The 10,258-nt window shown below is 46.8% G+C and overlaps 1 long non-coding RNA gene across 1 annotated transcript; it reads left to right on the forward strand.

Annotated features, from left to right (window-relative positions):
* Positions 1 to 5,109: 5,109 nt before the first annotated feature.
* Positions 5,110 to 5,621, forward strand: LOC142723840 (uncharacterized). The gene is made up of 2 exons (XR_012875707.1): positions 5,110 to 5,334; positions 5,416 to 5,621. It is a non-coding gene; the product is annotated as an uncharacterized LOC142723840 (long non-coding RNA).
* The last annotated feature ends 4,637 nt before the right edge of the window (positions 5,622 to 10,258 follow it).

The following is a 10,258-nucleotide window of genomic DNA, read 5'->3' on the forward strand; positions in this document are numbered from 1 at the left end:
GAGCAGAAGTGGGTTTTGGTTCTTTATGGTAATATTGTTAAGCTGACGGTAGTCGATACAGGGTCGGAGCCCCTCGTCTTTCTTCCCCACAATGAAGAAACCAGCGCCTACAGGTGATGAGGAGGGGCGGATGTACCCCTTGACCAGGTTCTCCTGGATATACTCCCTCATCGCTTCATGCTCAGGGCAAGATAGATTAAAGATTCTACCTTTGGGGAGCTTTGCTCCAGGTACCAGGTCGATTGCGCAATCCTGTATTAAATGAGGAGGTAACGCTTCAGAGGCTTTTTTTGAAAAGACGTCACTGAAGTCCTGAATAAATTCAGGAAGAGTGTTCCCCTCCTCAATGAGATTGACCCTTAAGGTGGACATACAAGATGACAAACAGTTCTTACCCCAAGTAACAAGTTCCCCCGTCACCCAATCTAAGATGGGGTTATGCTTGCGCAACCAGGGGAGACCTAATAAAATCTCGGTGGATAGCCCCTTAAGGACAAACATAGTACATTCCTCCAAGTGAATTGAACCCATCTTTAAACAAAACACAGGGGTAGACTGGAAAACGTGCCCGCAAGCTAACGGAGAGGAGTCTACCCCTACCAGGGGAATAGGAACAGACAAATCAATAAGGGGTAAACCAATCAACAAAGCAAAACTGTGGGAAATAAAATTGGCAACGGACCCTGAGTCCACAACCGCAGAACTTATCCCAGTCTTGCCCAAAAATGACATCTGGGCTGGCAACAATACCTTATTAAAACGAATGGGAGATACCTGTGCGCCTAAGTGACTTCCTTGATGACCACTTAGGCGTGGTAGTTTTCCGGAATCTTCTTTTTTACATTTGGGACAGGCCCTGAGTAGATAGTCCACGTCTCCACAGTAGAAGCATAAGGCATTTTTGCGGCGGAACTCCCTGCAAACTTTCGGATCTCCTGTGATCCCTATCTTCATCTGCTCCTCCTGGTAGTCAGCTGAAGAAGATGGCACTGGGACAGCTCGAGACCTAGGAGGATCGACTGGAGTAGGAGGACCGTACCGTTCCGGCCGACGCTCCGCTGCCGGATGCGTTGGTCGAGACGGACAGTGAGATTCATGAGCTAATCTAGGGAGTTTGGGGGGGGGGGGGTCAACCTACTAGCAGGTCTTTCAGGGTATCAGTCAGTCCTAGCCCAAAGTGGTACCTCAGGGCTGAGTCACCCCAGGTAGATTCCACATACCACTTCCTAAACTCAGAGCAGTACTCCTCTACCGGCCTCTTACCGTGACGAAGTCCCCCTAACTGAGTTTCAGAAAACGCTGTCCTGTCAGGTTCGTCATAGATATATCCCAGGGCGGAAAAGAAGGTGTCGACAGAGGAGCGTTGGGGACTAGTGGGAGATAAGTAAATTGCCCAATCCTGGGGGTCCTTCAGTAGACAGGATATGATGATCCCCACACGTTGAGACTCAGAGCCAGAAGAATGGGACCGTAACTGAAAATAAAGCATGCAGCTCTCATGAAAAGATGCAAAAAATGTTTTCATCGCCAGAGAAACGATCAGGTAACTTTTTGGGTTTCCAGCACTGGTGCAGGAGGGTAGACTGCCACGGGTAACACAGGGGCGGCCACCTGCAGGGAATGCTCCTGCTGGTAGACTCTCTGGGCCAGATCCTGCACCAATTGGGTGAAACCATGCATTTGCTCTGTTAACACTACCAAAGGGTCCATGGCAAACAAAGCCAGACAACAGGGAAGAGCAGGTAAAACGTCTAATTCTGTCATGAACAAATACACAGCAAGCAGTGAGGTCTCCGTTCTTCCCAAATCTCTGTCCCTCCCTACTTGTACGACCTGACCTAAACGAGTGCGCACAACTGGTAAAAGTGAAACTGACAGAGATAAGACAAAGACAGTACGAAATAGCAAAGGGTCACGGAGGGAGAGGCAGGGCAATTGCGCCGCGGACAAGTCTGGGCGCAAAAGGCTGAGTCAGGAAGGCAGGGTCAAACCGGGAAAGTACGGAAAAACAAAAAAAAGTCAGAAGGCCAGCCGAGGTCAGGTCACAAAAAGTCAAAAAGCAAGTTGCTCAGGGGAGTCTGAAACTCTAAATTAAAGACAAAGGCCAACTATCCCAGGCTGAACTAAATAAGGAGAGGGTGGGAGCTCAGGAACATCAGCCAGGCTTTGATTGGCCTGACGATCCGGAGCTCCTATTGGCTGCAGACTGCCTCAGTCTGCCAGACCTGGCGACGCCCGAGCGAGTAACTCTCGATGTCCTGGAGACCGAGGGAGCCGCAGGCAGAGTACGTGACACCATCATTCCCTTGACCACCCCCGTGGCCGCGCTACACCTGTGACGTCTGTTAGAACACTTTTCTATAGGGCTGGTGTTAGGAGGGGGGGGGGGGTCAAACTGGGCAAATGCCCAGGGCCACCATCCCCACAGGGTCTCCTGGATAAACATATCAGCCCACTGTTATCAGTGGGTCCCTCTCCCATCAGGGTCAGGTAGCAACCACTACAATCACAACTGGGCCTGGAAGAGAAGGGGGCCTGTTAATGGCAGCATTACTATATGGGGGCACTATTACTGTATGGGTGCACAAAGGGGGCACTATTATTGTGTGGGGCACCAAGTGGGTTGCATTACTACTATCTGGGGCACTGTGACTGACGAGTTTGTTTAGAGGATGGGGTATAGGTGGGATGAATGCAAGAAAAGCAGGAAACCAACTTGTCTGTATTTTAAATTCTGCAGAAGGGATTCATGGGTAGAAGTCGTCGTCGTCTTAGGTTTCTGGGCAGGATGGAGAAAAGGGAAAGTGAACAAATCTAATCTGAGAAGACGTCACCTGTGAGTCACTGGATGTCACTGTGATGTATATGGACTACAACCCTCCTGTGTAGGACCGGTATTTACCACTATATGGTCACTGGATGTCATTGTACTGTAATCACTTATATGGTCTGTAGAGCCCCTGTGTAGGACCGGCATCTATGACTATATGGTCATTATAAGGTGGTGATATTGGTTTTTGTTCAGTTCTTTTGCTTCAGTAACAGTATGGTAATATTATTCAGTCACTATATGGTCATTGTTTGGCAGAAGTATTGAGTAACTAAGCAGGTAAGAGCCTATTCACATCTGCGTTGGAGGCTCTGTGATATATCTGGACGAAAATACCGGAAACCATAGCGCAGCCTGCTGCGCTTTTGTTTTTGGTATAATCACGGACACCATACGGTAATTTTGTGGTTCTAGTCCTCAACATAAACACTGACGCAGGTTTGAACAGGCCCGAAGCGGGATTAGTTTGCGTGTACGATCCCAACCTGAAAAAACAACCAGCTGCCGTCTTTTAACAATTGAAAGCCCGGTTACCTCTACCACCTTTATAGCGTAGGTGGAGGTAAACAGGTTAAGGACGGGCCACTACTCTTGGTCCAGTGCTGTGTGCTTTCCCCCGCCCCCCAAGCTAAAATTTGTGGCCTGTATATCAGGATATTTTTTTTCTTGGAATGAGAGGTGATCATAAAACAGTAATTTTTTTATTTATTTTTTTAAAGCGTTGATGGCCTAGACAACCTGTTAACTTTATTTGGCAGTTAACTGCGATTACGGCCATACCAAATTGATAGTTATTTTTATGTTTCACTACTTTTTCACAATAAAAACACTTACATAAAGTCGTCATATTCTGAGAGCCATAACTTTTTATTTTTTCATCTGCAAAGCTGCGAGGGCACGTTTTTTGCGGGACATGCTGTAGTTTTTATTGGTACCGTCTTGGGGTACATTTTTTTGGTAGCTTTATATTCCAATGTTTTGGAGGTGATGTGACCAAAAACCAGAATACCTGTATTTTTTTTTTTTAAATACTTTTTACAGCGTTTACCGCGCAGGATAAATTGTGATTATTTTTGTGTCTTTATGGATGTGGCAATACCAGTTGTGTATAGTTTTATATATTTTTCTAATAATGACTTCATAAAGAGAGAGTGGCAACTTTTATTTTTCCAAAGCATTTTTTAACTTTTTTGTTCCACTAGGCTACTTGAGGATCCGATCACCTCTTAGCTGGTATAATACACTGCATTCTGGCAGGGCCTAATAGGCTTCTGTACATGGCAGGTCAGGCGGCCATTGTTAGGCCTCCAGTTGCCATAGCAACCATTGGCACCCCCGCGATCGCCTGCTATCGTACAGAAGAAGCTCCCTCCCTCTGTCAACCACTTAGATGCTGCACTCGCTATTGACTTTGTCGACTTAGGCCGTATAAACCCTATCAGGACGCGGATCTAGTTGAAATCTATGACAGAGACCTTGCCGGTCTCTGTTTTGTAGGATACAGACTTTCAATCACTGCATCACGCCGCCGCTCCTGGCCGTTAACCTTAAAGGCTAAAAGAGGCCTCATCTGCTCTGCTTGTTGTGCAATTCACCGGGTTGGGTGAATATAAATTTTAGTTGCAAATTAAAAATATTTTTTAACAAAAATAATTAGTTTTTGCATCTCCGCTTTCCAAGTGGCGTAATTTTTGTATTGTTCTGTCAATATCCCTGTATAAGGGCTTATTTTTTTGCCAGACGAGTCATTTTACTTTAATGGCACTATTTTTGGGTACATATGACATACTAATTAACTTTTATTATATTTTTTGTGGGGGGGTAAAAAAAAAAAAACTTGCAGTGTTTTTTTATTTTTTTTTACTGTCTTCACCATGCTGTTTAAATAATGTGTTAACTTTATTGCTCGGGTCGTTACGATACCATATATGTGTATTTTTTTCCCACTTTTACAAAATAAAACCCCTTTATGAAAAAAATGGTTTTGTTACATTTTTCCTGTATATGTAAATGCCCGTGTTGTACGTTTTATGGGTGCGATTACGTTTAAGAAAGCCAGTGGAATTGACCACATTGATTTGAGAATTCTTTGATGATAGAAACTTCCCCAGAGGGTGTAGTGTGACCCTAATGTCTGTATTCTTGTACCGTATTACGTATTATATGGCCACCGGTTCACGGAGATACGCTTCTTGTGATGTCATCTAGAATGTGGGAAGATTCTATTTCTCTACACTTCTTGCATTTACCATCAGGGCCCCGAACTCCCAGAAGAGAAAGAGGCCTGTTCAGTTCCATCTGTCGCTCTGGGCCCATTTACCATCAAGGGCCCAAACCCCCGGGAGAGAAATAGGCCTATTCAGTTCCATCTGTCACTCGGGGCCCATTCACCATTTTTTGTCACCCCCAACATGGTGGTCTTTACCATCTAAACCATCTGAAATTGCCATGAAGACTCCCCAAGCGCTGAGAACCAGTGACGTGCAGAACAGAAGCGAGATCCGGTAAGTCTACGTCTTCATCTCCTTGTGGTGAAGGTTTTGTGAATTTTTGGCCTAATTCAGAATTTATTTTTTCTTTTCTAGGATACAACTCTGAAAAAATAGAAAAAATGTTTTACACTCTTATGATCCAGGACTGAGCTATATAAGGGTGGACTGGCGGCCATATTTACGTGGGAAGAAGGACCCTCTTCCTCTTGTCACAGATCATCCATCACATGTTAAAGGGCCGGAGAAAACCGCACAGCAATTCTACTGGATTCTGGAATAAACATATATTTTCTTTACAATTTTTTGTGTTTTCATATATATATTGGGGAATTTATCCAGGGAGCCTTTTATCTACAGGGATCATAAAGGTGTGGGAAAAGTCATAGGTGTAATAATCTGCAAAATATATCACTATGTATCTGTCAGGAGGTAGAGGAGCAATATTCTGCAGATCTCGAGAGGTCAGTGGTGTAATAATCTGCAGAATATATCACTATGTATCTGTCAGGGGGTAGAGAGGACAGAGCAATGTTCTGCAGATCTCCAGAGACGTCAGTGGTGTAATAATCTGCAGAATATATCACTATGTATCTGTCAGGAGATAGAGAGGAGAGAAATGGTGACCCTGATGAAATGAATATATAGAAACGCGTAGGGTCAGATATGAGAGGGGATTTTTAGCGAAGGGGACAGCGCTATTGTTGGGTGACACCAGCACTGGGGTTCATAGGAGCGGTAACTGCAGACTCCGGTGTTGTGCAGGGTTCCATTTCGCTGAAACACCAATGGTTAAACGCTTTTTGATCCCATATACTCAAACATACTCATTCTAGGAGGTTTCACAAATGAATCAGTTAATGAAGTATATTTAATAAATTTTTAACCCAGCACGGTGGGCTCTTTTCACAGTGGTGATTATACCCCTGATTTTAGCGAGTTATTCAATAAAATTTACGTTTTACTCATTAGTCACAATCAGTGAATTGTAAATTCCAAAATTCTTTGTGGGAGCACAAACATAATATCATTAAAAACAGTGAAATACTGTATTCTGTATCCCCTGCTGCCTGTATCCTGTATCCCCTGCTGCCTGTATCCCCTGCTGCCTGTATCCTGTATCCCCTGCTGCCTGTATCCCCTGCTGCCTGCATCCCCTGCTGCCTGCATCCCCTGCTGCCTGTGTCCTGTATCCCCTGCTGCCTGTGTCCTGTATCCCCTGCTGCCTGTGTCCTGTATCCCCTGCTGCCTGTGTCCTGTATCCCCTGCTGCCTGTGTCCTGTATCCCCTGCTGCCTGTGTCCTGTATCCCCTACTGCCTGTGTCCTGTATCCCCTACTGCCTTTATCCTGTATCCCCTGCTGCCATTGTTCCAGTGCTTTAGAAAGTTGGAGTCGTGTTGTGCCATCGGTCACGCATGCTGTGTTTCACCACGCCTGGTGTCTGCTGCCAGGGTCCCATATGAGCTTAGCCGTTACTACTGTCTGAACTGCTACAGGTACCCATGTGCTTGGACTATATAGACATTGACTTGGTACACTGTTTGGCCAGCTGCTATCCCGCTACGGGGGTACGGCCCAGTGGGTCCACATACCGTGACAATTAATTACAGCCCCCTCCCTACAAAAGGATGTCTAGCCCCTCCTACCTTGTGTTTTTTTATGGCCTGTGTGGACTTGGACAGAGGGTTTTCTCTGCTCGTTTGCTTTGCAGTATGTTTTTGTTTTCATATGTTACGCTGGACTTCTTAGATTGAACTGGGAAATGTACAAAGGGTATTTCTTAATCCAATAGAATCCGTGAAGCTGCTGCTTGCAGCCTACTATTGAATGTTTTAGCTTGTTGTTGTACTAATGCACATTAACCTTTTCCTCCCACTAGGCAGTCCGAGATAGCGTCCTGTGGCACCCGATCAGAACCCCTTCTTAAGGAAGTGGAAAAGATCTTGACATGGACAGAGTTGAGACGAAGTCTAGCAGTCAGTCCCAGGAGAAATTTCACTGAATCTGGAGATCTTTAAGCAGATCATCAGGATGTGGGGAGTGCCAGAGAACGATCTCATGATGAATAGGTTCAGCACCAAGGTGAAAAAAATCTCTTTTTAAGGGCTTATTCAGACGAACGGGATATACGTCCGTGCAAAGCGCGTGATTTTCACGCGCGTCGCGCGGACCTATATTAGTCTATGGGGCCGTGCAGACATGTGCGTGATTTTTACACAGCGTTTGTCCGCTGCGTAAAAGTCACGACATGTCCGTTCTTTGAGCGTTTTTTGCGCATTACGCACCCATCGAAGTCAATGGGTGCGTGAAAACCACGCATGCCACACGGAAGCACTTCCGTGCGAACAGCGTGATTCGCGCAACAGCTGTGAAAAGCACCACGTGCTTTTCTGTTTACAAACATCCATACGGAGTGTCATAATGATGCCGGCTGCGCGAAAAGCACGCAGCCGCACATCATATGCTGAGGCCACACGGAGCTGTTAAGTGCCTTTTGCGCAGGCAAAACGCCACGTTTTCTGCGTGCGCAAAAAGCACGCGCTCGTGGGAATCCGGCCTAAGGGTAACAATCCCTTTTGCAGTGGATTCCCTGTCCATCCATAGGAGGTTCAGGCTGGCCTACATTTTCCTTTCCCTCTGGTTTCCTTGATACCCAGGGTATTAAAGTTAGGAAAAAAACATGCCACGGTAAAAAAAGCCATCATACCATTCTGGCCACAGAGGTCATGGTATTTCCAACTCATTCAGATGAGTCGAGGTTGTAACTGAAGACTTACCCAGTGCAGAACTTGGCATTTCAGAGCACTCAACTCTGTCAGGACCCGAAAAGTCTCAAAGTTGACCAGCCCCTTTTATATTCTAAAGGGCTCTCCAATGAATTTATAAAATCCTGATCTTTTCGGCTTGGTATTCTACTCAAGGAATCGATAGCTCCAACTCGTGGTTTAACAACATCCTACATTTCCTGCAGCGATTCAAAAAAGGATTCTATCCACCTGAAAGGTCCAAATTTAGTCCAGGTCCACCTTTTTGCGTAAGATCCTTGACACAACAGCTCTTGGTGAATAGGTTCCTGAAATGGTCTTAAAAAACGAGACCTACCAGCCTCGGACCTGTGGAAAAATGGGACTTTGCTGTAGTCCTAAAAGGTTTATGCTCGTTTACCTCTGAACCTCTGGAAGAGGTCCCACATAATTACCTATCCTAAAAGGTTATTTCTTCCTGGTCATAATCAGGAGTGGACACAGACGGTGGAGAGCCCCTGTGCAAGAGGGGTATATGGGCCCTATGCTCTCCAATAGTTTATCATTGCACACCACGTTGTATCTCTCCAACGATACGCTAGTAACTGCGAGCCACTGTCTCAGCCCCTCACATGCAATGTACTGTGCTCAGTTTGCACATGTGGTATGTTCGCTCCGGCCATAACATCTGTCAAAAGATTCCTCCATGATTGTCACGTAGGGTCCGTGGACCAACTGGGCCATACCACCTTGGCAGTATGGCAGCTGGCCAACAGGGCGCAGGTCACAGTCTATAGTTCATATAGGGTACCTGTGGCAGCTCGGCCAGTAACAAGGCAGCCTCGGCTGGGACTAGGCAGCAGGCAGACGACAGGCGTGGTATAGCAGGACAGGTGTGATATACAGCACAGCACGACTACAACTCAGCATGGCACTTGACCAGGATAGCACGGGATACAGGAACAGGAAACACTGCAAACTGGAAAACACTAGGAGACCATTTGCTTAGACAAACTAGGATATGACAAACAATGCTCAGGCCTGGAAGAATGGGACTGGGCCCTTCTTACAGTCCAGGGCACTCATTGGCTGATTACACATTAAAGTCTGGTGCGTGCTGCCCCTTTAAGAGCGGGCACGAGCAGGACCCAGCTGAGGAATTGAGTGGAATTGAGCGCTGGCGTCTCCTGAGGAGACTGGGGCCAGCGCCCGCCGACCCATGGCTGTGGCCGTCAGGAGGTGAGTGAACCTGACGGCCTATGGCCATGACAGTATCCCCCTCTTCTTGGGGCCAGAGCGAGAGAGAAACTTCTACAGAAGGGTAGGAGCAATGAGGTTCTCCTCTGGCTCCCAGGACCCCCCTAGGGACCAAACCCCCTCCAATCCACCAAATAAAAAGTTTTTCCTCTCACTTTCTTGGTGTCCAAGATCTCGTTAACCCCGAATGTGTCTGAAGGACTGCTGGAGGCAACCGCAGGGCTAGGAGTCTTGGTAAAGCGGTTCAGAACCACCGGTTCCAGGACAGAGACATGGAAGGAGTTGAGGATCCTGAGGGTAGGAAGCAGCCGAAGCTTGTAGGCGACAGGGTTGATCTGCTGCAGGATCTCGAAGAGTCCGAGGAACCTGGGAGCAAATTTGTATGATGGCACCCTCAGTCGAATATTCCTGGAGGACAGCCAGACCTTCGTGCCAGGAAGAAATTGAGGAGTTTCTCTTCTCCTTGTGTCCGCCTTCCGTTTCATGCGGTCGACCGCCATCAGGATGGAGGATCGAGTCTGCTGCCAGATCTGCAGAAAGTCCCTAAAAGCCATGTCGGCAGCTGGTACCTCGGACGTATCAGGCACCGGGAGAGGAATTTGTGGGTGTTGGCCATAGACCATAAAGAACGGTGTATTCCTTGTGGACTCGCTGGTGTAATTATTGTATGAGAATTCAGCCCACGGGCGCAACTGCACCCAGTCATCATGCTGCTTGGATATGAAGTGGCGTAAGTAGTTCTCCAAGATCTGATTGATCTTCTCGACCTGACAATTGGACTGAGGATGGTAGTCCGAGGAAATGTCCAACTTTACACCTAGGAGTCCACAGAGGGATCTCCAGAACTTCACGGTGAATTGAACCCCCCGATCAGACACATTATGCTGCGGCAAGCCGTGCAGGCGGAAGATGTGTTGGATGAAAAGCTTGGCCAGTT

This window comes from Rhinoderma darwinii, unplaced genomic scaffold, assembly GCF_050947455.1.
Source record: "Rhinoderma darwinii isolate aRhiDar2 unplaced genomic scaffold, aRhiDar2.hap1 Scaffold_556, whole genome shotgun sequence".
NCBI classification, from domain to species: Eukaryota; Metazoa; Chordata; class Amphibia; order Anura; family Rhinodermatidae; genus Rhinoderma; species Rhinoderma darwinii.